This window comes from Anomaloglossus baeobatrachus, chromosome 6 (assembly GCF_048569485.1).
Source record: "Anomaloglossus baeobatrachus isolate aAnoBae1 chromosome 6, aAnoBae1.hap1, whole genome shotgun sequence".
Classification (NCBI taxonomy): Eukaryota; Metazoa; Chordata; class Amphibia; order Anura; family Aromobatidae; genus Anomaloglossus; species Anomaloglossus baeobatrachus.
Window position 1 is genome coordinate 448,258,481 of NC_134358.1, and position 25,870 is coordinate 448,284,350.

The window sequence follows — 25,870 nt, forward strand, 5'->3', positions numbered from 1 at the left end:
GAACGGCGGAAGTGAGCAGACAGTTTTCGTGCCCTGTTCAGAAGGCCATCTAGGCCGGGATAGTGTGTTAAAAATTGCTGCACGACAAGGTTCAACACGTGAGCCATACAAGGTACATGTGTCACCTTGCCCAGGCGAAGGGCCGCACCCAGGTTTGCAGCATTGTCGCACACGGCCTTACCAGGCTGCAGGTTGAGTGGAGACAACCATTTATTAAACTCGGACCGCAGAGCTGACCACAACTCCTCAGCTGTGTGACTCTTATTACCAAGACATGTCAAGCTAAAGACCGCCTGATGCCGTTGCGCTCTGCTGCCAGCATAGTAATGAGGGGTGCGTGATTCCTTCTGCGCAGTGAGAACGCTGGTGACCTGACCAGGCAGGCTTGGGGCGGAGGACCCAGATGAGGTGGAGGATGCAGAAGCAGTGGCGGAACTTGGACAGACAGAGGATTGACACACAAGTCGTGGGGACGGCAAGACTTGTGCAGCAGACCCTTCACCATCTATCACCATAGTTACCCAGTGCCCAGTCAGCGACATGTAACGTCCCTGTCCATGCTTACTGGTCCAAGTATCGGTGGTGAAATGCACCCGTTCACACACAGAGTTTCTCAAGGAAGCGGTGATGTTGTGTGCGACATGCTGGTGTAGCGCGGGCACACCTTTCTTAGAGAAGTAGTGGCGACTAGGCATCTGGTACTGGGGCACAGCGACAGACATAAGGTCTCTAAAATCCTGTGTGTCCACTAGGCGGAAAGGCAGCATTTCGGTAGCCAACAGCTTACAGAGGGATAGAGTCAACCTCTTAGCTTTGTCATGGGTCGGAGGAAGTGGCCTTTTATTTGACCACATCTGAGGGACAGAGATCTGGCTGCTGTGTGTAGACGGTGTTGAGTAGGGTGTCCCTGGAAAAATGCAGGTTTGTGAGGAAAGTGCAGGCGGAGACATGATGTTGCCTTCATCCAACGTTGGTGCTATCGATGTCTGAGAGAGCTGTACACACTCACTTGTTTCCCCTTCCAAACCAACTGACGACCTTACAAGCAAACTGCCTGTTGCGGTTACAGTGGTGGAAGTTTTGCGTGGAAAAACAGGTGTGACAGCTGTCCCCACAGTCCTAGAAGATGAAGAGCGCGCGGATGCACTGGAAGGGGCGGGCGGTGGATGGTTCGCTCCGCTAGGCCGCATTGCAGCACGGTGAGCTTCCCACCGGGACTTATGATATTTAGTCATGTGACGATTCATGGAAGAAGTTGTCAAACTGCTGAGGTTTTGACCTCTACTAACAGAATCATGACAAATGTTACATATCACATGAGTTGGGCGATCTTTTTCGATGTGAAAAAAGGACCAGGCTAGGCAAGGCTTAGAGGCCATGCGACCTGTTGATCCACCCCGAATAATGCTCATAGGCAGAGTGGTGGCTGAGGATGCAGTTGTAGACGTGCTACCAGTGCTCCGACTCTGTCCAGGAAGGCGCAAGGTAACTTCGTCGTCGGTTGCATCCTCCTCCACCGCCTCTGTTGACCTCCTCGAGTGCCTGACTGGGGGTTGACAGTAGGTGGGATCTAGAACGTCATCATCAATTGTTGTGTTTGCACTCCCCTCCCCCTCAGACCGAGCCTCTTCTTGCCCTGACCGAATATTTAAGTTGTCATCCCAATCGGGTATCTGCGTCTCATCTTCATCAGTATGTTCCTCATTGTCTATAACCACAGGTGTTACAGTTTGTGACAAAGGGTCAACATTATGCTCAGAAACTTGGTCCTCACGGCCTGAATCAGAGTCACAAAGGTTCTGGGCATCACTGCAGACCATTTCCTGTTCTGTACTCACTGTAGCTTGGGAGCAGACCTCTGATTCCCAGGCTATAGTGTGACTGAACAGCTCTGCAGACTCAGCCATCTCAGTTCCACCATACTGTGCAGGGCTGATGGAGACTTCAGAGCTGGGAGAAATCAAGTGTGATTGGGATGACAACTCAGAGGACTGGTGTTTTTTGGATGCGGTACTTGAAGTGGCTGAGAGGGCACTTGTTGGACCACTTGAGATCCATTCAAGCATTTTCCTTTTTTGCCCATCATCTACCTTTGTTCCTCTTGTTCGTGTCCGTAAAAAAGGGAGCACATCGGATTGTCCACAATAAGTAGTAGACATCTTACTTTTGCTAGTAGATGGTCTATCTGCAGCAGATGATAATGGAGCTTTGCCACCTTCCCCACTGACAAAACCTTTTTTGCCTTTTCCACCACGCCTCTTCCCCTTTCCACCAGCATCTGTCATTTTGCCACTCATGTTGATTGCGACAAGATTGGGGACTGAAAATGTGGTAGTAAAAATTGAGAGGTGGTGAAGATTGCAGTGGTGGTCTAGCTTTATTAACAGCAGAATAATAAAGAATAAATATCCCTGACAATGTAACTTAGTTATAATTAGTTGGAGTGTGCAACGCAGGCAGACGTGCTGCAAATGTCTTGGCACTAGTGGGACTAAAGCAAAGTCCAATAGCCACGTATAGGATGCCACTAGGTACACTGAGTGTTTGCTAGTATAATGGCTTAGTTATAATTAGTTGGAGTGTGCAACGCAGGCAGATGCGCTCTGCAAATGTCTTGGCACTAGTGGGACTATAGCAAAGTCCAATAGCCACGTATAGGATGCCACTAGGTACACTAAGTGTTTGCTAGTATAATGGCTTAGTTATAATTAGTTGGAGTGTGCAACGCAGGCAGATGCGCTCTGCAAATGTCTTGGCACTAGTGGGACTATAGCAAAGTCCAATAGCCACGTATAGGATGCCACTAGGTACACTGAGTGTGTGCTAGTATAATGGCTTAGTTATAATTAGTTGGAGTGTGCAACGCAGGCAGATGCGCTCTGCAAATGTCTTGGCACTAGTGGGACTATAGCAAAGTCCAATAGCCACGTATAGGATGCCACTAGGTACACTGAGTGTGTGCTAGTATAATGGCTTAGTTATAATTAGTTGGAGTGTGCAACGCAGGCAGATGTGCTCTGCAAATGTCTTGGCACTAGTGGGACTATAGCAAAGTCCAATAGCCACGTATAGGATGCCACTAGGTACACTGAGTGTGTGCTAGTATAATGGCTTAGTTATAATTAGTTGGAGTGTGCAACGCAGGCAGATGCGCTCTGCAAATGTCTTTGCACTAGTGGGACTATAGCAAAGTCCAATAGCCACGTATAGGATGCCACTAGGTACACTAAGTGTTTGCTAGTATAATGGCTTAGTTATAATTAGTTGGAGTGTGCAACGCAGGCAGATGCGCTCTGCAAATGTCTTGGCACTAGTGGGACTATAGCAAAGTCCAATAGCCACGTATAGGATGCCACTAGGTACACTGAGTGTTTGCTAGTATAATGGCTTAGTTATAATTAGTTGTAGTGTGCAATGCAGGCAGACGTGCTCTGCAAATGTCTTTGCACTAGTGGGACTATAGCAAAGTCCAATAGCCACAGATAGGATGCCACTAGGTACACTGAGTGTTTGCTAGTATAATGGCTTAGTTATGAGTTGGAGTGTGCAGAGGACAAGAGGGTACAGTGGCAGGATTGTGGTGCTCTGGGTAGAGGAATGGAAGCCTGCCTTTCTATTCCCTCCTAATGGTGAAATGCAGGGAGGAAATCCCTGACCTTGGCTGCACAGACGCTGGCGCTGTTTTCAGGACCTGTCACCTTAACTCTGACCCTGCCGGTTTGAGCCCTTAAAAGGCCTGCTATAAAGTGCTCTCCCTATGCTGTCTAACGCTGTGTATGCAGCGCATACAGCTGTATCAGCGATAGGACTCAAGACGGAGCTGCGACAGTGATGTCTGACACCAAAGACGCAGAAGGCAGATAATGGCGTCCGTGAAGAAAATGTCCGGTTTTATAATGCAGGGACATGTGACATGCAGATCCTATCACACATGCCGTTGCTTCTCTGGCTCAAAGTCCACTTAGCTGTGTGTGTGTCTGTGATTGGCTGACATGCTGGCCTGCCCCACAAGACGCGCGCGCTTAGGGAAGGAAGACAAGAAAAAAAAAAAAAAAAAATGGCGATCGCCATTATAGAAACAGCAGTGATCTGAAGGCGTTGTTCACGCACACTATACACTGAAATGTGATAATAGTTTGATTCACAGAGTGACTTACACTATTACAGCAGAAACCAAGCTATGATTTAGCTGTTTTTTGGCTGCTAGAACCGTTCTCGAACGTTTCTAGAACTATCGAGCTTTTGCAAAAAGCTCGAGTTCTAGTTCGATCTAGAACATGCCCCAAAATCACTCGAGCCTAGAACTGGAGAACCACGAACCACGAACCGCGCTCAACTCTACTAATGATAACAACATTGATAAAAAAAGATGATAAATGGTTTGTGTTTAACTTTAAATATGGTCCCCTTGGCAAAGTGATACCGTGGGCAATTAATAAGAACTGGCACATTTTCGAATCTGACACAGATTTAAAGGATTTGGTGACACAGAAACCTTTGATTTCTTATAGAAGTCACAATTTGAGAGATATCTTGATACGCAATTGTTTAACCCCTAAAAATTCATGGCTTCAGAAAACTAACCCAAAGGGCAACTTTAAATGTGGTAATTGTCCGTTTTGCTCATTTCATTTAACAATTAATCCCTTAAACATAGGAGATAAAATTCATCAAGTAAAAAAATTTATTTCTTATAAGACCAATTATGTTGTATACGTAATCTTTTGTCCTTGCGATTATTTTTATATTGGCAAGACAATAGACCCTTATTTGTGTGATTCAGGGAGCACTTCAATAGTATAATCTCCGGAAAAGGTGTCCTACGTGTGATCAGGCATGTCAGAGACTGTCACGGTGGTAACCCTGAGGTTTTATAATTTGCAGGTATTGAAAGGATTACTTACCCCATACAGGGTGGCAATCATTTTAAGATCCTTTTGAGGACAGAGGCCAGGTGGATCATTGAGACCAGAGCACTTGGTGCGCTGAGTCTCAATGATTGAAATGACCTTTCAGTCTTTTTGTAATTTTCTATATGTATTTGTTGACTTGTAATGTCAATTCTGATATATTTATATTGATTTTTGTATGTATTTTTGCATTACATGTTTTCCCCTTCTACACATTTCTTCTTTGCTGCTGAAGAGCATTTAAAGTTTGCTCAACAACATTTAAAGGGAACCTGTCAGCAGAAATTTCGACTAAAACCTAACAGATTCCCCCTCTGCAGCTCCTGGGCTGCATTCTAGAAAGGTCCCTGTTATTATAGTGCCCCCTTTCTGACCCAAAAAAAGAGTTTATATCGAGGTACCTTTTTGGCTTCTGATTCTCTAAATGTGTCACGGGGGCGGGCTGCCTGATGGCCGTTATTCTGCCCCCTGTTCCTGTATGCCGCCCCCATCGCCGATTTCTATACTTCTGGACGCCGCCCACTGCTCCAGCCATCCCCGCGCATGCCCAGTGCTCATCTCTCGTGGATGAGCACTGTGCCCAGTGTCACCGGTGGTGACGTGCGCGCAGGGTTTAGATTATGGGCGGTGCTGTGATGTTAATTACCAAGCAACCGCCCATAATCGCGGGACCGCGCAGTCCCCCTCGGCCTGCTTCTTTCTGCGCAAGCGCGCTGCAGCTGAACTCACGTCACCTCCTTCCCATCTTGCCCTGAGGCAGGAAATAGATGGGAGGAGCGCGGAGCAGTGACTACACCGATCAGGAGGAGTTCAGCTGCAGCGCGCTTGCGCAAAAAGAAGCAGGCCGAGGGGGAATGCGCGGTCCCGCGATTATGGGCGGTTGCTTGGTAATTAACATCACAGCACCGCCCATAATCTAAACCCTGCGCGCACGTCACCACCGGTGACACTGGGCACAGTGCTCATCCACGAGAGATGAGCACTGGGCATGCGCGGGGATGGCTGGAGCAGTGGGCGGCGTCCAGAAGTATAGAAATCAGCGATGGGGGCGGCATACAGGAACAGGGGGCAGAATAACGGCCATCAGGCAGCCCGCCCCCGTGACACATTTAGAGAATCAGAAGCCAAAAAGGTACCTCGATATAAACTCTTTTTTTGGGTCAGAAAGGGGGCACTATAATAACAGGGACCTTTCTAGAATGCAGCCCAGGAGCTGCAGAGGGGGAATCTGTTAGGTTTTAGTCGAAATTTCTGCTGACAGGTTCCCTTTAAGACAAGCCTCAAGCCTGAAGTACTGTGAGAACATAGTGTGGTCAGATGAGTCCAAAATTTAGCTCTTTGGATACCATAATGCATACCTTGTTTGGAGGCTAAAAGCCATTACATATCACCCCAAAAAACACATACCAACAGGGAAATGAGGAGGTGGGAACATCTTGCTGTGGGGATGTTTTTCAGCATATAGCACTGACAAACTTCATGTAATTGAAGGAAAGACAAATGGACAAATTGGGAAAAAAGCTCAGAATTCAAAAATAGAGCCCATGGAATGTTCAGGATTTGAAGATTGTTTTTAAAAATAGGACAAAATCACACCTGAGCAATGCATGAGACTATTTTCTCCATACAGGAGGCAAAGCTATTATCACTAACAAAGGCTTTTGTGTGAAGTATTAAATAAAATTCATTAAGCATGTTTAATAGCTTTTCCGTGTGTAATATCTCATTATTACACATCACTAAATTCATGAGCATGTATGATTTGATTTATTTGCCTATGTGAATTGGATGGGTTGCTGCTGACATCTGGTGAGAAATTCATGTCACCTTTAGAAATAAATTTACACTGATTAGCAAAAGAGTAATAATGTTTTGAACTTTTGACTTGCAGGCTCTGTATTTTACCATTCACTACAGGTTTGAACATGAGAATGCCATCATTTTATAGACAATCATCTTGGCTCTCTCATACATAAATTTGACTTGCACAACTATTTAGCATATGATAAGTTATGTAGATTCTTTTCACCTCATTGCATTGTTACTGTTTTTCTTCTGGTAGTGAGAAAAAGTTTTATTAAAAATTACAATCTGTTCTCAGATTTGCTAATAGCTCAGTGAGTTATTAAGTTGACTCTCAAATGAAAGGTCACTAGTTTGAATTGAGGACCAGCCATGAAGAAGATGCCCCCCAAAAAACAGAAACATCATCCAGCTCATCAATACTGGTTTCTCGGCCAAGAAAATTGCCAAACTGCATCATGTGAGTTCCATGATAGTTGAAAGAATACAAAATGAAGCCATCCATTCAAAAGCCAAGAGGTGGATTTCCAGGCAAAATATCGGCATCAACAATTTAGCTCATCACAATGTCTATCAATACAGGTGAATCATATGCTTTGTAATAATGAGAAACCATATGTCCATGTAAGCACCATAAGACACACATTACATAAATGGTAGCCCAAAAAAAAGTTGAAGAAGCTATAACTTCAATATCATAACAAGAAGCGTCTGCTTGAGTTTGCAAAAAAGTATGAAAAGTGGAGAGTGGAATAATGCAAATGGATGATTTGGAGGGACGAGATGAAAGTCAGTAGTCTAGGCGCTGAGCATACAAATGAGTCTCGAAGAAAAACAGGAAAAAGAGGCTAACGGATTGACAAATTGAAGGAGCTCTCAAGTTCAGTAGAGGAAGCCTGATGCTATGGGTTTGCTTCACAACCAAAGGCATTGATTACTTGACCAGGATATATGCTGGTTTCAATGCTGAGCTATATGTAAGTATACTACAAGGCAAGTCTTATGGTAGGGCACTCAGATTGTAGAATAGATGTGAATATAGCTCCAATTGACAGTCAGGGTCCACCGTGCAGTAGTGTAGAACTCCACCTGGAAGCATAAAGGCTAAGTAAAGACTCAGCAAAACACCTAAATAAGGAGTACAGCGTTTGTGTTAAACATCACACAATTGCTGTTCAGCTAATAGAACCTGAACCTCTGTTGCCTCACAGAGACAGGTAAGGGATATATCATATACAGTATGAATAAGACTAAAGCAAGAGTGCACAAACCGCACTCTCCTCAATAGGCGTTGTTGGGTAAAGCTTCAGTGGGTGAGCACCAAGAAGCCTAGACAGGTCCAGAACTACCTGTTTGCCTTGCCCTTAGGTCCCAACTGGTTAACCACTAGTACCCACATGACAAATGTAGTGTGGCCTCCGTGCTTAATCCTGACGCTGAGCTCTAACTCTGTATAAGTCCACAACCACCTGTTTGCTGTCCCCCTAAGTCCCAGTTGGTTAACCACTGGTCCCCACATGACAAATGTAGCCTGACCTCGACACCTGTCCCCGAGTCTGATAGACAATAAGAGAACATACAGAGACAACTTATGCCTGCACACAATAAGACGACTGCATGTCCACATGCGGGCTCCAAGGGTTCTTAAAACCTATGCTCAACCGCAAACAAGGAGAAGTCACTACACAGCCAGAGCCTTGGCCAATGAGGAGCAACCATGTGGCAGTGACATCACCCGCAACCAATCACATGGTAGTGCATCAGAGGTGACATCACCCACAAACAATCATATGGCAGTGCGTCAGTGGTGACTTCACCTGCAACCAATCTGCTACTGCCAAGTGGCACACATGCGCAGACTGCACTACTCCCCAGCACCTGTGCACTGGAGTCTTTTGGACACAAAGCCTCAGAGGAAAACACCTCAGACTGCACCTGTACAGTAGGTCTATATTGAGACTTAGGCGGGCTTTACATGCTGCAACAGTGCTAGCATTGGCTAGAGATGTAGAGCGCGATAGTACCCGCCCCTGTCGCACATGCGATATCTGGTGATCGCTGCTGTAGCGAACATTATCGCTACGGAAGCTTCACATGCACATACCTTGTCGGTGACGTTGCGGTGACCACCGAACAATCCCTCCTTCAAGGAGGAGGTGCGTTCGGCGTCACCGTGACGTCACCGCGGCGTCACTAAGCGGCCGGCCAATAGAAGCGGAGGGGCGGAGATGATCAGGACTTAACATCCCACCCACCTCCTTCCTTCTGCATTGCCAGTGGACGCAGGTAAGGAGATGTTTGTCGTTCCTGATGTGTGATGCTGCAGGAACGACAAACAACATTGTATCTGCAGCTGGAGTGACATTATGAAAATGAACGATGTGACACAGATCAGCGATATTTGACTGTTCTGCGCTCGTTCATCATCGCTCCTAGGATTTACACTTTGCGATGTCGCTACGGCGCCCGATGTGCGTCAAAACAACCGTGACCCCGACGATATATCGGTAGCGATGTCGCAACATGTAAAGTACCCCTTAGTCTCTCAATGCCAAAACGTCCTACCCACATAATGAGCAGAGGTTAGATGACTAGAGCGCCGCTGAGAGAGAACAGGAGATCAGGACGTCAGCACCAGAAGAGCAGTGGTCCTGACCGGAGGTGACCGAGGCGTGGCGGCACCTCGGCGCATAATAGCAAGTCATTTCATATACTCCTGTACTATGGATATGAAAAGGATGACATAGTGTTCCAGCAGGACAACAACCAAAGACATACAGTGAGATTGGTGAAGAAATGGTTCAATGACAATGAAGTTAAGGTGCTGGATTGGCCCCCAAAATGTCTGGACCTCAACCAAATCAAAAACTTGTGAGTAGAGTTGAAGAAAAGCTGTATAGATACCCAAGTAAGTTGACTAGTATGCACTAACATTGGGAACTTGTAGAAGAGACCTGGGATCAGATTTTAGTCTAGACATGCTTGAATCTGATCAAGAGCATGCCCAGAATGATTCAGGCAATGTTGAAGGCCCAATGTGGATTTACAAACTATTAACAAAATAATAAAAGTTAAAATTTTGATTTTTAGGAGCAAAACAGTAATAATGCAGTGACTTGACAAGAATCTAAATAATTAATCAAATACTAAATGTTCCAAGTCAAATATATGTATGACAAAACCAAGATGATTATCTATAAAATCAAGGTAGTCTCAAATTCGAAGCTGTAGTGGATAGTGAGATATGGAGCCTGAAAGACAAAAGTTCAAGATATTGTTACTTTCCTGCTCGTCAGTATACATAGAATATTGGTGATGTGTGCAATACTTATTTCACTTATGTATAATAATTTCTACTATTTATTACAGAAAATATATTTAAGCAATTTTCCAATCGACCTCTTGTTATCTCGCATATGGCTAACACTTTTGTAACAAAAAATAAAATGTAAATTGGCCTGGACAATTTTTAATGAATATAATTTGTGGATTATCTTATTTGAATAAAATTGCAAATATCTGAGAACTTAAAAGTAATTTACATATTGCAGCATATATTCAGCTAAAAGACATTCAAAATTAAAATCTTCACTTGATTAAAAAAATGTAAATATAAGAAGTGAAACATCTTAAATAACAATGATAGAATTTGTTTTCTTAAAGCTGTTCAGCTATTTAACGTTAGACGGGGACATCATCTTTAGATGAGTGCATGTAATCCCCTTCATTTCTCCAATGCGTTCCTGACAAGTGAATGTGGTCCAGTGTAAATATTGCATTAGAGCTCAAAAGCTACAACATGTTACAACTTTGTTCCATAATAACATTGCTTAGTATCTTCTCCGGAGATTTACTTACCTCTCAGGAAAGTGCATAGCGTTATGCCACATGTAGAGAAGTGACACTTGGAATTAGTTTCTAATTACTTTGTCCTTAAGGCCATGTACAAACTAGAAATTGACTTTTTCTCAAGGAAAATCCGGACCCTCTTAAAAAATCTCGCACCTGCGGTAAAAAACCGCACCAAAACCGCAAAGAAATCCGCATGTGGTTTTGTCGCGGTTTGGTGCAGATTTGCCTCGGGTTTGCCTCGGTTTTTCTATAGCAAAACTGCAGGTACCTGCGGAAAAGAAGTGACATGCACATTAATTCCGCAGTGGAAATTCCGTGGGTAAATCCACAGGTATAAAAAAACGCAGTGTGCGCACAGCATTTTTATATACCCATAGGTTTTTCTGGAGAATGACTGCAGAAATGTTAGATACATTTTCTGCAGCAAATCCGTGGTAAAATCTGTGGTAAATATTTAGCATGCGCACTTAGCCTTACACAGTGGAAGTCTACTAAGACACTATTTTGAGACAATGCTGACTTCACTGAAAATCTAGTAGTTGACTCTTTTCTTGGTTTTATCTACCAAATTGTTTTTTTAACAGAGAACAGTGGTAGAAAAAGGGTTTTCATAAGCCGCGCCAAATGATCACTGGTTCAAGTAGTCCGATTAATGAATCTTTATTTAGCACAGGTCTACGCGTTTCTGGAGGCTCAGCTCCCTTCCTCAGGACCGTCAGGCATAAGAAAACATCAAATATTTTGCAACAGGAATGGACAAAGTTGCAATAGATTTGATATTTTCTTATGCCTGACGGTCCTGAGGAAGGGAGCTGAGCCTCCAGAAACGCGTAGACCTGTGCTAAATAAAGATTCATTAATCGGACTACTTGAACCAGTGATCATTTGACGCGGCTTATGAAAACCCTTTTTCTACCACTGTTCTCTGTTATCTGCCACTCGGGTTGCTGCTGCCGTGATCCAATTTATCCATGCCTTTACAGTAGTTGTGACTTTCACAACTACATCTGGTGAGCCTAGTGCACTTGTTTTTCCACAGCTCTTCCTAAATTGTTTTTTTAGAAAGATGTTGTCCTGGGTTGTATTTGAATCCACTACCCTAGCGCTTCAAGACAAGAGAACTAGAATTCTGAAGAAGCATATAGGCTCAACAGCTCGTTTTATTAAAAAAAAAAAAATTTGGTATCGTGTTAAATCAAAATATAAAGTTATTTAATAAATACTATAGGGAAAAAAATCATTTTTTAATCATACCTTCCAAAAAATGCACTTAAAAGAGATGAAAACATTGTATGTAACAAGTGGTAAAAAAAACTAGAAACTAGGGCATGGTATCCAAAAAAGAAGCCCTGATATCACTCCATCGACAGAATAATAGAAAGGTATGAGTCTCAGATAATGGCTGCACAAACCAACTGGGTTTTTAAAACTAGCAAAATATTATAAAAGTGTATGTTTCATACACAGAATCACAGTACGTTGCCAGGTCATCTTTACTGTAAACCTGAACATTTGATAATGAAACCCAAAACAAATGGTAGAATTTTTTTCAGCATGCCATGCCATGGTGATTTTTTTTCTTGCTTTTCAGTGCATGTTTATTTATTACATTTCTGAGTTGAATATGAATTATGTAAGAAAATTAAAGAAAATAAGAAACTGGTATCTAATTTGTGTGAGCTATGGTTTCATTATCATAGAGGAATGCAATTATGGCATGCAGCTCTTCTACTCCTATATTAAATACATTGAAACAATAGTGTCCTTGGTTGAATGAACATCAAGTGTTTTATAGTTTTGTTAGACACAATAAAAGGAATCTGTCAGCAGGTTTTTGTTGTGTAATCTGAAAGCACCATAATATAGCAGCAGAATCCTTGCTTACAGGGATGTGTCAGTTACTGGTCTGTATTTTGCATTTCAATATAATCAGCATTTTATTTACAGGATATTATCATTACAGGGCAACTTGGCATGTGCAGGGTAGTCTAATTACGCCCACAGCACTGATTAGCAGCTCTCTCACTATACAATGTACACAGAGAGCTGTGGTGTTTGTGGGGATATACAAAACTCAGCATTCCGAGCTCTGTTAGATCTGCAGCAGAGAAAACTGTGATTCTGTAATAACTGAAGCACTCAGTAAACAAAGAGACAGATCACTAGAATTTGGAGTCTTTTCCTGCCTTATTGTGCTATCAGAATATACAGCAGAAACCTGCTGACAGAATCACTTTAAAGACCATCAGTAACCAGTTTTCTTGGACCCATAATAGTTCATATTTTCATGTTACATTGTTTGAGATTATTATTATTAGTGATGAGCGAGCACTAAAATGCTCAAATGCTCAATCCTTGATTCCAGCTGGTCAGATGCTCGGACCAGCTCAACGGGAGTAACTAGCATTATGGAAAGTCAATGATTGGCCTTTTCTGGTCTCCACCCACATACAGCCAGCCATAAACATAGCATTTCAGGAGGGAGGGAGGGCAGATTTTTTTTTTTTTCATATTATGTCGGAGAACATTGTTTTGTCCCCCGAGAAAGCCATTCAGAGACTGCAACTGGCTCTCTCTGAGGTGGTTGCACACATCATACAGTGAAGCAAGCCTGTGCGTTGTGGTGGTTATTTCATGGATGAAATATTCAAGCACTCATGATACTTAACCGAACATGTCGAGTACCCGAGCACCCTGATACTCGATTGATCACGTTCGCTTCTCACTAATTATTATGTCCAATATTTGAAAAAAAACATAACTACAAGAAATGTATGCCAGCGTTAGATTAGAATTCTTCAAATGTTTGATAAAGGAGGTTCACTCACATCATGGAAGAAATTCCAATTCTATCAAATAATTCTAAATTTTATTGGCCGAGAAGGGGTTAAAAAAAGACACTCACCTTATCCCAGCCCTACTCATACCTGTCGCTGTTGGTCCGACGACTCTTCCATATTCTGACTTATTCCTTCCATCTTCGTCATCACAGGGGTCTGATGCATACCATTGACATGCTCAGTACCACATCGGTGTTTATCTGTGTTGATGAAAGGTGTTCAAACACAAAAGAAAGCTTTTGGATAAACATATATGTCTCCTGACCTGTACACAAGAGCTTTCTGCTCAGCCAAGAGTTCATGTGTATGCAAAGGTGTAAATGGAGAAAGCCCCCTTATCAACAACTTTTTTTCTCCTAAAAAAGAAAAAAGGTTGGGTGTTGAGCTTACAATTTATCAATCCATCACTCCAGATATCATCTCTTAGGGAAAAGTCAAGAGTCCCCACCACACATCAGATGGTTGATCCATCTTGCTGACTTTAACCTAATGTGAATGGAGCCCTAAAGAGTAATTTTAATGTTTTTTTTAATGACTTCAATTGCGAAGTGCTTCTATAAAAAGCAGCTCTGCAATTTACTTGTTAAAATCCTGGAAGGATTTTTAATTTTATTGATTGCTCACCACTTGTTACCAAGGTTAGTGGAATCCTTTTCAGTGTCCCAGTAAAGAACTGTAACAGCCACTTGTGAAAACGCTCCTGTCACACTGGCTAGGGCCACTAAGCAGCATGTTTTTTTGGCCAGAGGTGCAGTTGGTCAGCATAAATGTTGCTCAGCTAAAACCTAGACCGGCCAGACTTGTGTCCTTCATTTCTGTAGGTAGCTCAGGAGTTAAGTATTAAGGCCACTTTACACACAATGAAATCGCTAGCGATCTCGTTAGCAATGTGACATGCCCAGATCATTGCTACGATTTGCCGAAATCGCTCATAGGTCGTTTTGTAGTGGTCACACGTACCCATCTTACAAACGATGCTACATCGTACAGCGATATATTGTTTGACCAAGGTGGTCGTCTGGACACCGTCACACAGCAATCCTCCCAATGATTCCGGCAACGACAGAGGCGTATAATTGTCTATAGCATACACCCTGGCATGTGATTGCCTCGCCCTCTCCACGCCCCAACTTCCATACTGTCAGAATCTCCTCCTATCTTCTGTTACGTGATTGTTTGTCTGTGAAATAAAAGGCCGCATTTGCGGCTGCCCCGTGTGACGCAACCACCGATGCTGCACGCGTGATCTTTTTTGTGTGTGTGTGGCATCCTTTAAGCCTTTCTGTCTTCCCCAAGGTATGTTATTTTTTGGTTCTCTTTAAGGTTTGTTTTTTTTAATCTTATTGTATTTTAGTAAGTTTAAAGTCTTATTAATTTCAGGGCCGTCATATGCACCATCTGTCTTGCTATACTACCCCATTTTCCTGTGTGGTTTTTTTTACGTTTATGTTTACTGCATGCTTTTGTCTCTTATTTTTTGGGGGTTTTTTTGTTTTACCTTTTACAGATGTCTGGGCCCCAAAATGATTCATTCATAAGGGAGTTTATCGAAAAGCACTGGACACTACCTTGTTTGTGGAGGATAAAATCAGGCGAATACAGCAAAAAGCTGCAAAAAAAAGACGTATATTTGCAGCTTGTTGCTGTATTTAAAAAGCATTACCCATCATAACCTGCTGACAAATATGTTGTTAAAAAAAATACAAGTCCTCTGCACTGTATTTAAAAAAGAGATGAATAAGGTTGAAGATTTCCAGAGGTCCGGGGAAGGCACAAAGGACGTCAATGAAACTTTGTTTTCCGCCTTATCAACCATGGCTGCCAAATCAGAACGCAGTTGGGACCACCAATCAGAGTGGAAGAGGCATGGAGTATTGCTCGTAACAACACGCCCGCGTCGCTGATGACGGACGCACTAACGATGTTGTTTGTCGTTGGCAGGGTGTCAAACGTAGCAATATGTCTGCTGCGTTCGAAACGACGAACAATATTTTGAAACTGAATGATGTGTCAATGATCAACGCTTTTCACTATTTTTAAGATCATTCGGAGTCGCTCGAAGGTGTCACATGCAGTGACGTCGCTAACGACGACGGAAGTGTGTCACGAAAACCGTGACCTCGATGACATAGCCTTTAGTTTCTCCTGGAGCCATTGGTGGGTTTTTGCTATTTAAATATTCAACTTCCTGAAAAAAGCTGCCAGATAAAGCTTTGCTTTTGCTTTGCTACTGGTTGCTTTATTCTCTTAGGCGGGCTTTACACGTTGCAACATCGCTACCGATATATCATCGGGGTCACGTCGTTAGTGGCGCACATCTGGCGCCGGTAGTGACATCGCAATGTGTAAATCCTAGGTGCGACGATAAACGAGCACAAAAGCGTAAAAAATCGCGGATCTGTGTCACGTTGTTCATTTCCATAATGTCGTTACTGCTGCAGATAAGATGTTGTTTGTCGTTCCTGCAGCAACACACATCGCTGTGTGTGAAACCGGAGGAACGACAAACATCTCCTTACCTGCATCCACTTGCTATGCGGAAGGAAGAAGGTGGGCGGGATGTTTATGTCCCACTCATCTCCGCCCCTCCGCTTCTATTGGCCGGCCGCTTAGTGACGTCGTGGTGATGTCGCTGTGAAGCCGAACGCATCTCCCCCTTGAAGGAGGGATTGTTCGGCGGTCACAGCGACGTCGCTGACCAGGTATGTGCATGATAAGCTGCCGTAGCGATTATGTTCGCTATGGCAGCAAGCACCAGATATCGCATGTACAACGGGGCGGGTGCTAGCGATGTCGCAACGTGTAAAGCCCGCCTAATTCTGCTTTGTTTTAGATCATCATTTTGCCTGAAGATTTTGCCTACATCCATATTTCCTGGCTTGACATGGCTTTCCTGATCTTCCTTGGCCTACTAATATTGTATGCCAGCTGCGGCCGGAGTCACATTAGCGTATGGCATCCGATGCGAGAGCATTGGATGCAATATGCTAATGACCCCTGGCTCAGGCTCTGCTGCGAGTGAGAGGCGAGTGTCATGCGACTGACCAGATCTTGCGATCAGGTAACAGCTGTGAAGCTGAGGGCAGGTGCTGAGGAGGAGAGGGAGGGGTTAATTTCACCATCATCTCCATTGTCAGACTGTGTATATATTGCACTGCACTGGGATAACATCCGAATGCAGTCTGATGTTTCTCTCGCACCCGTTCACTTGAATGAGTGTGAGGGATATGGCACTTGCAGAAAATCGCAGAATGCTGCAACTTTTCTCACATCCAGAATCTGGATGCAAGGCAAGCTGACCAACTGCTCTCCCTCATTGACTAATATTGGTCAGAGTGCAATTGCACTTGTCCGTTTTTAATGTTCAAACATTGTAGTATGGTAGTATGGCCCCATAACAGGAGCTCAACACTTATTAAATCTATAGCAAAGAGCTTTTAAGTACTGAACCTAACCTGGTCAGATTTTTGAGACCATCGAGGTTCATTGCGTCCCATACTCTTCCAATGCTGCAGAGGCAAAACTGTCTGCAGGGTTAGCACCTCCACTATACTGCTGGTCTACACTTTCAATCATTCAGGATTGTACAGCCCGTCGGAAAACCGGAAGAGTGAGGTTAGAAGTTGCACACTCCTCAAAACAAAACATGAAAAAACTTTTTAAGAGGAGGTCAACAGAGGGTGGCAGAGTTAATGACATAAAGTATTAATGTAATGCTGGAGACCTCGAAAATGTATAAAAACAACACCATGCACACTGTGTACATATCTAATGTTCGCTCCTTGGTCGCTTTGGTTGGGAGCTGTGCACTATCCATTACTGAAGAATGAATTTGCATTGACCATTGCCCTTGATTCATTATAACTTCAGTAAAACACACCCTGCTAAACTGTTTATGTTGGAAATACAGAGAAGTGTCCTGAGAAAAGTATTTAAAACAATGTAAAAAATAGCTAGAACATATCAATACAAAATTTCTCTTTTTTAAACTAAAGTATAGTGACAAAGCTATAGTTAAATACATCTCTTTAGCCACCTTTGTTTTATGAAGCTGTATGAAGTATTTTTTGAACCAATTGCAAAACATTTAAAGCAATGTTCATTTTTGAAGAATAGAACAGAGAGAAAAACAATATCAGTTTATTTTATAGATTTTTTACATGTCTTTGTCTACAGTTAATAGCACATATTGTTATTGTTATGAGAATAACAAATATGTTTATTTCCTGTGTTTTATGGTCTTTATTTAATAAAAACTCTTATTTTTATTATTTTCTTTTTATTTTGAGAGTTTTTTTATGTACCATTACAATGAATACTATCTGTGATTTCAAACCTTGGTGCATAGCTACATATATATTACTTTATTGTTTAAAATAATAAGATCTTTGAAATACAAACTGTTAGAAAACTATAAAGTCATTTTATAGAATGTGTTTCCAGAAAATGTCATAGTCTTATTTCAGAATAACACATCAAGCCACTATATGCAAGCTCTATAATAATGCTGCATCAAAAATAAAAGAGGATAAGACCGACAAATGTTCGTATTCAATGATACTTTATATACTTTATGATAAAATACTTTATTTGAAAAACAGGAATATAAAATTAGGGGGAAGATACCACCTACAATGGATTAGGATGACAGTCCAAACAAAGGGGGTGAGAAATATTTACATAGGTAAGTATACAAACAATAGCAGGTAAGACGCTCCTAATATATAAATAATAATACGGAGTACCTCAAGCAAATGATCAATTTGTGTGCCGAAATGAAAAATATGTTCCATAGTAAAACAATTAGTAAAAAAAGTTTCATACTAAACAATTAGCAAAACAATGATAACCTGTTAGTGTTTATAAGTTCATGTGCGCACTAGAAAGTGACTTTTTCTCAAGGAAAAACCGGACCCTCTGAAAGAATCCTGCACCTGCAATAAAAAAAAAACACACCAAAACCGCAACGAAATCCGTATGTGGTTTTACAGCGGTTTAGTGCGTTTTTGCCGTGGATTTGCTGCGGATTTACCGTGGATTTTCCACAGGTTGGTCCATGCAGATTTTTACCATTATCTATGGCAAAAACCGCAGGTATCTGTGGAAAATAAGTGACATGCTCATTATTCCGCAGCGGAAATTCCGCGGGTAAATCCGCAGGTATAAAAAAAATGCAATGTGCGCACAGCATTTTTTTAAAACCCATAGATTTTGCTGGGGAATGACTGCAGCAATGTTAGACACATTTTCTGCAGCAAATCCGCGGCAAATCCACTGTAAAATACGCAGTAAATCCACAGCGTGTGCATATAACTTTAGGTCTAATGGAACAGCTAGATCAGTAATGGCACTGATGAAGTAAATAGCAGCAATGATGGTAACAATTCCACACAAATGTTAGCAGCAGGAGTAGTAAAGTGCAAGTATAGTAAAGTAACCAAGCTAATGTGCTGTTAATGCTTATAAGGGGCGATGTAGACAAAAATACTAATAGGGCTCGTGCGCACATTGCTTTTTTTTTGCGTTTCCGCAGCGTTTTAAGCTGCAGCGTCACATTGTCAAAATGCGTTCTGCTTCCCCAGCAAAGTCTATGAGAATCATGCAAAATCCATGCACTCGATGCTTTTTTGAACGCAGCTTTTTGAAAGTCAAAAATTTGACAAAATCTCTGCATTTAAAAAAGCAGCATGTCATTTCTTTTGTCCGATTTGGCAGCGTTCTACACCCATTGAATTCAATGAGTTGTTGAAAAACGCTAACGCCAAATGCCAAAATGCTAAGCAGTGCATTTGCACTGCATTTTTGTTGCGATCTGCATGTTTATTTGACATAAAAAATGCAGGTCTTTCGGTCGCTCTCTCGCTCTGTCGATGTCAGTCTCTCCCTCTCACCCCCTCTCTTATACTCACCGATCCCCGGCACGGCGATGCACGGTGTTCACATTGTGGCGGCTTCTCCTCTTTTGAAAATGCCGACAGTTCATTATTGCATCTCGTAGTCCCTGCTTCCCCCGCCCACCGGTGCCTATGATTGGTTGCAGTCTGACATGCCCCCACGCTGAGTGACAGCTGTCTCACTGCAACCAATCACAGCCGCCGGTGGGCGTGTCTATATCGTGCAGTAAAATAAATAAATAAATAATTGAAAAAAAATAACGTGAGGTCCCCCCCAATTTTGATACCAGCCAGGGTAAAGCCACATGGTTGAAGGTTGGTATTCTCAGGATGGGGAGTTCTATGGTTTGAGGAACCCCCCAGCCTAACAATATCAGCCAGCAGCTGCCCGGAATTGCCGCATCCATTAGATACAACAGTCCCGGGACTCTACCCGACTCATCCCGAATTGCCCTGGTGCGGTGGCAATCGGGGTAATAAGGAGTTAATGGCAGCAGCCCATAGCTGCCACTTAAAAGCCACGTCTCACTAAGCGACATCGCTAGTGACATCGATGCTGAGTTACGGTTTTTGTGACGCAACAGCGATCTTGCTAGCGATGTCGTTGTGTGTGACATCCAGCAATGACCTGGCCCCTGCTGTGAGGTCGCCGGTGGTTGCTGAATGTCCTGGACCATTTTTTGGTCGTTGCTCTCCCGCTGTGAAGCACACATCGCTGTGTTTGACAGCGAGAGAGCAACGATCTGAATGTGCAGGGAGCAGGCTTCTGCGGACGCTGGTAACCAAGGTACACATCGGGTAACCAAGCAAAGCATTGACAGCTCACCAGCGACCATGTAGCGACACTCCAGCGATCCCTGCCAGGTCAGATCACTGGTGGGATAGCTGGAGCGTCGCTAAGTGTGACGATACCTTAAAGCCTGCTTTACACGAGTCAATCCATCGTGCGATTTATTTGGCAAAGTCTTTTTTTTTTTTTTTTTTTGTATCGCTGACAGGTATTTGTCCATGTGTCACACGTTGAGTGTTGTCAAACGACCACAAAGCGCTCATCGATATATTGATTGGCCATGGCGGACGTCCAAAAGGCTTCACACATGTTTTCCTTTGGTCAATCTGTCTTTTGCATGGGCGTAATTAGGCAAACTATACAGCCCTCCGTGACGTTGTCTGGATTGTTGCACGCCCTGAATTTTTCTGACCTGCTCAATCCAGTTCTGCTAATGTGGTTGATTGGTTACATACCATATATATAGTTTCGCTTCTGCGCCTGTCTTTGTTGCCTCGTGTGTCCTTAGCATCAATCTTGTTTGTGGTCTGGTTTTTGACGAATTCAGAGTATCTATCCTCCAAAGGTGGGTAACATTTGGTTTTGTATGGTTTCTTTATTGTGTCATTTAGCCGTTCACATTTTTTTTTTATTTTCATGTTTATTTATTATTGTTATTTGTGTATGTTTTATCGTGTATTATGTTTTTTGAAACATAATAATGTTTTTTATTATTTTTTCTCATTTTTGTTATTTTAAAAATATAAAAAATTACATGTTTATTATAACAGTGTCAAATAAAATGTTCTCATATAATCTTTCACAGATGACGGCTCATCAAAACGAATTATTTTTGCGTGATTTCATTGAAAAATATCGCACATTAACCTGTCTTTGGAAAATTAAATCGCCTGAATATAGTAACAAACGCATCAAACAAGCAGCTTATGCGGATCTGATTACTATCTTTAAAAACCATTTTCCAAATGAGCCTGTGGATGTAAATCTGATCAAGAAAAAAATACAAGGAATACGCACTGTATATAAAAAGGAACTAAATAAAGTCGAGGAGTCACGACGTTCAGGGGCTGCGACTGGCGATCTTTATGTCCCACGGCTGTGGTATTTTGATCTACTTGACTTCACAAGAGATCAAGAGATTCCAAGTTCATCAACAAGTATGCTTTCCATTCAGGAGTCAGAAAATGGGGCAATTGGCAGCGAGTCAGCGACACAATTGGTATATTTACCTTTATTCATAAATGTTTCTTTACACACTATTTTTTTTATTTTATAAGCAATTTTTAAGGTGTTGTATGATCTGCTTTGGTTGTTTTGGAAATTTTGGTTTATGTACCAACATAAATAACCAACAGAAAATTTTTTAAACACAAAAGGGTTACATTTTTTTTTTTTCCATTATTGTAGTTCCAAAATATGTTGTATCATCTCTCTAATGTGTTCACACATCTTTCTAATTTTTTTTTTTTTTTCTTGTTACAAATGTAGGATTATGCTACTGAAAGCACTTCTCAAGAGCAGGAAACTACAAATAGCTCACAGAATCCATCTTTAACATCGTGTGAACAAACACCTGCCACATCAAGACCTTTGTTAGGCTATGTTCGCACGTTGCGTCGGTGTACCTGCAGTTTATTCTGCACGTTTTCCTTCCCTTGGTTTTTGACCAAATGGCTTCTGACCATTTTTTAGCGCTAAAAACGCATGCGTTTTTTTCGTGTTTTTATTGCGTTTTTAGCGCTTTTTACATGCGTTTTTCTACTTAAAAACGCATATGCGTTTGTCATGTCATTGAACTCAAAAATAAAGTTAAATGATTCAAATACAAAAATGTCTGCCTTTCCTGTCTTGTTTATGTTAATTTGTTATGATGTCATTTCCTGAAGCAATGATAACTCTAAAATCATCAAGATTGAACATGAAAACACTTCATATGTTGCAAAATTAAAGTATACAAACACAGATTTTGATGTCACAAATTAATTTATTTCTTTACAAAGCTTTATTTACGTCATAAAGCAATTTTTATGCACATTACAACATATGTGCAACATATAATTTATATGTATGAAGAATACATAAATTTTTATAAACAGCACACAGAAACATAAGATTAGATCATTATGAAATTAAGGTTCGGAAAATAATTGCCTGCTGAAATATCCATGAGGTTGTTGTTGGGAATGCAAATTTACATTTAACGGGGTTTGTATATTCATTTGGCTAGATTGGGGTTTTTGAGTTTGTATGCCTGGATGCAAATATTGTTGGTGCACATTTTGATTATAGGTATTTGTATTTAGAGAATAAGGTTTTGGTATGTAGATTGGGTTTGGGGCAATAGTAGCTGTATTCTTTTGGGCTGGTGGGTTTTTGACTTCGTCAAAAATTTGTTCAATTTTCGAAATAATTGCGCCAGAGGAAGGGAAACTACCCTCTTCCTCATAGCAAGTCAGCATCCCACATATGGCTGTCATGCATGTATTTTTTTTCTTCTCATCTTTAATTTTTCGAATTCTACCTGCAATACTAATGCCAAAATGATCAATGTCATCTTCTTTGGCACTAGTATTCAATAATTTTAAGGTTTCGTTACAAATATCTTCCTCCTCTAATTGGATATTTTTGGTGTTTTTTTTTTGTTTTTTTGGCTTGATATATTTTGTGGGACCTGAGGTAATTATTGTAGGTCTAGGTGGTGATTTATCTTGAACACTACCAATTTCTATCTCCCCTTCATGTTCAGATGAAAATTGATCTATATTGCCTGATGGCCCTTCCTGGTGTGGTTGATGAAGGCTCTCTTGCCCTTCTTCATCATCAACAGGTGTTTCTGCTGCTACATTTCCTGAAGTTCTGTTGAGGAGAAAGAAAACATAAAAAACAATTAAATACAATGTAATTTATTGTGATGATAACATTATTTTCAGAAAACAATGTTAACATACTGTTACATGAATACTTACTCTCTAGTTTTCCGACTTGTGCATAGAAATGACAGCTCATCATAATAGATGAAATTTGGTTTTTTAGGGGAACTGCCACTTTTCATGCCCTCATTCCTTATCTTGTGAAATCTGTCCTTAACTGAACGCCACCTTTTCCGCACATCAAGCTCTATTTTAATTGTGCAAGGAAAAAATAAAACACAAATCTTAAATTAATTATAAAAAGTATAGTAACAGTATAAAAACAACTAATTTAAACAACAAATATACCAATTTTATGTTGTAAGGCTGCATCAGCCTCATGCCATTGTGGGAACAGTTCAGCACAGATTGTTCCCCAACAGTCCATCCTCTTGTTTTTTTGCATGTATTCAGGGCATGTGGGATCCCAAAGGCATGGCATGGATTCAACCTGTTACATAATTTTACAAAATTGTAATGAAGTGATTACTAAATTTATAATATTATAAAGCTTGACATTATCATTATAACATTTTTTAAGCAAAATAATGAAAAATAAATCAGGTACTTACCATAGCAATTAATTTTGCTACATCGATCTTCATTCGCTGGAACCAAGCCATTTTAAATTTCAGTAGATCAAAGTATTTATATTATGAGAAATCACAATAGTAGCAGGCACTGAAACATACTCAGCTCTGTATTTATAGTAAAAAGGAAGTGATGTAGGTAATGACGTTTGTGCCTGGTTTATTTGCCTACTGCACCTGCGTTTTTGTTTTGGAAAACGCTGGTAAAAAGCATGTAAAACGCACATTAAACGCAGAATATTCACTTCAACATGCGTTTTGCCATTTCTCATTGACTCCAATGTTAAGGAAACGCTGCAGAAATGGCAAAAACAACTGACATGCTGCTTCTTTTTCAGCATGGTTTTTGACCACAAATATGCAAATTAAACGCTGCTGAACAAAAAGCAAAGTGCAGACAAGATTTCTGCTTTTCCCATAGACTTTGCTGGAAATCAAAAACGCATGCGTTTTAGCGCAAAAACGCTGCAGCCAAAAACGCTGCAGAAACGCGGAAAAAAACGCAACGTGCGAACATAGCCTTAAGGCAATTACCAAGGAGAATGAGAAGACCAACTTTATTGTCACGTGGAAACGAGTTGGCGTCTATTTGTCGGTCAATACTTGAGAAACATGACCGTCCACCTGTATCTGGATTTGCGCATTATGTTGATGATGTTTGCAAAATACTTGAAAAGAATCAAAAATGACATGCCGAAAGAATCATCGCCCAAGTCCTACATGCGGCACAAGAAAATCGCCTTACATCGGCTACAGTATTAAAAGAAGATTTTTTGCCTGAAAATACTCACAAAATTTTCGCTGTATATATTTCACAATAAATGTTAGGTTTAGAACAAAATAATTGTCATGTTGTTTTCTTTAAAAAAAAAAACCAAAAAAAAATCTTTTTGGTACAAATTTTTTTATTATATAGAGTTTTAAATACCCATTCTCTAAATATTTTTAGGCCTTATGTACAAAAAAATAACATGGTCAAAACATCATTACATGTTGTGACTGCAAACGGTTTAAAATTAAAATAGCCAAACAAAATTATGCATTATCATCCATGTATGTTTTTAACAATTGTACATGATCTTGTGCTGTCTGGTATAATCTGCATGCTGACTGATACACTTCTTCAAGCTTTGGTCGATCTGTTAAAAAAAAAAAAAAAATATTTAAAACAAAAACATACATTTTCTCAACAAAAATTATAAAAAATAAACAAAAACCTGATCTAACTTGCACAGACGCAGAATCTGAATCAGAGCTGAGTGTCCAACCAACAGCATGAACACGTGTTGCAGCAATAGGAGGATGTTCTTCAATGTTATCTAGGGAGTGACATAATAGTTCACTATTTGGTTTTTTCCTTTTTTTTAAAAACAAAAAAAAAAGGCAAGTTAAAATAAAAACAAACCTTGCTCTGAAACCTCATTTTGATCCAAAACAGGAATTGGTTCTGATTAAGTCCCAGGATTATTGTTTATTGCGCTCCCTTGGTCCGCTACATGTGATGATCCTTTCAAAAAATAGAAAATCAAAATTTTTTTTAGAAAAAGCAAAAAAAAACAACATGGCATATTATGTAAACACATGTATGATTGATATTATACACATGTTTTTTTGCAAAAAAGGGCCAAATAAAAAAAAAAAACATTTATTGTTAAAATATACCTCGAGTAGTGTTATTTTTGGCTCTAATTTCTGCTAGACATTGCTTGTCACGATATTTCAGATCAGCCATTTTCTTCCTGATCTGCGTTTTTGAGCGGTGGAGGCCAAATTTCTTCCGAAGAGATTTCTTTATCTTGCGTAGAACTTTTTTTTTATGCTCCCTTGGACGTTCAGATATAAGTAGACAATCATAGTCTCTTTCATCCATTTCGGTGACAAGAAGATGGATTTCTGCATCTCCCCAGACAGTTGCTCGTAAGTTTGCAGACATGTTTGTTTATGCGATTTTTAAACCGGAAGTGAAAATTCCAGCCTGCCTTGTAGTGAAAGGAAGTGATGGCAGTATTTATTTGTGAAACATAGAATAAAGTTGTAATGCTTTGAAATCATGTAATGTATGTATTTTATAAATATATTTGTATTCATATATTTATAACAAAGTGAATTTGTTTGTTGATAGTTATTTCTTACTTTACTTCAAGTTTTAATGTAATTATGTTTGTTTCATTGTTTAAAATAAAAAATATAGTTTACACAAAAGGTAATGTTCTCCGACTTTGTTAACACACTCTAATGTTCAGAAATGCCTTTTCTATTATAAAAATGAAAAAGAAAAAAAA

At 40.9% G+C, this 25,870-nt stretch overlaps 1 long non-coding RNA gene across 1 annotated transcript; it reads right to left on the minus strand.

Moving 5' to 3' along the window:
* Positions 1-24,521: 24,521 nt before the first annotated feature.
* LOC142244428 (uncharacterized) lies at positions 24,522-25,039 on the minus strand. Its single transcript, XR_012724542.1, has 3 exons — positions 24,994-25,039; positions 24,806-24,907; positions 24,522-24,727 (listed from the first exon to the last, which is right to left on the minus strand). It is a non-coding gene; the product is annotated as an uncharacterized LOC142244428 (long non-coding RNA).
* Positions 25,040-25,870: the final 831 nt, after the last annotated feature.